This window comes from Chaetura pelagica, unplaced genomic scaffold, assembly GCF_000747805.2.
Source record: "Chaetura pelagica isolate M959 unplaced genomic scaffold, ChaPel_1.0 scaffold142, whole genome shotgun sequence".
NCBI classification, from domain to species: domain Eukaryota; kingdom Metazoa; phylum Chordata; class Aves; order Apodiformes; family Apodidae; genus Chaetura; species Chaetura pelagica.
Window position 1 is genome coordinate 791,082 of NW_009952973.1, and position 1,103 is coordinate 792,184.

The window sequence follows — 1,103 nt, forward strand, 5'->3', positions numbered from 1 at the left end:
GCCTGGCGCTGCCCTTGCTTGCCGCGGCAGGTCCCTGCGCCTGGGAGCGCCAGGACAGTGGCCCGTCCTGGATGGGTAGAGGACAAATCCCAATCCTAAATTCCAGTCCCTACACTCTCTTTCTGCTGGGCACCCATGCAGCTTCCTGACATCAGTACCTGAAAAATCAGCTTGGGCCTGAGATTCTTCAAGTCAGGACAGTTTGTAAATTGCAAACCTGTCAGCAGGGGCCGAGTTCTTGATGAGCTGAGATTGCCGGGAGGCTGCCAGACCCCTCTCCGTGCTCCATCTGGCCGGCTTCAGGCTCTGCCGCACCCCCAGGCAGCGGGGCAGGGACGGGGCAGCCTCAGTCCCCTGGCCCAGCTGAGACTCCACCACGGAGCCAAGCAAAAGCGGTTTTTTCCCAGGTACAAAAACAAGTGAAGAATTCAGCCTGCGCCAGACCTTGCTGTAGGAGCGTCAAGATATATTGTGGGGGATTTAAATGAGGTAATTAACACGTGTCTCTGATCTGGTCCTTTTTAATCTGTGTCCCGACACTGAGATTTTACGACTCAGACCAACGTGTGATGAACACACGTGTGGGTGGTGAGCAATCACCTTCCCTGCCCACACAGCAGAAGTTTCCTGACCTAACTTCCTTTCAATAAGGCTTCATTTTCTAAGTTATTTTAAAGGAGCTTTCATAGAACCATAGAATTATTAAGATTGGAAGGGACCTTAAAGATCAGTACTTGGAAGGGGCCTATGGGAAAACCAAGGAGGGGCTTTTAATCAGAGAAGGCAGTGATAGGACAAGGGGTAATGGTTTTAAACAGAGAGAGGGGAGATTTAGGTTGGCTATTAGGAAGAAATTCTTCACTGTCAGGGTTGTGAGGAACTGGAATGGGTTGCCCAGGAAGGCTGTTGATGCCCCATCCCTGGAGGTTTTTAAGGCCAGGTTGGATGAGGTTTTGTGCAACCTGGTCTAGTGGTTGGGTTCCCTGCTCATGGCAGGGGCGGTGGAGCTTTAAGGCACTGGCCCAGCTCTCCAGCCTGTCAGGGTCCCTCTGGATGGCCTCCCCTCCCTCTAGGGTGTCAGCCCCACCACACAGCTTGGTATC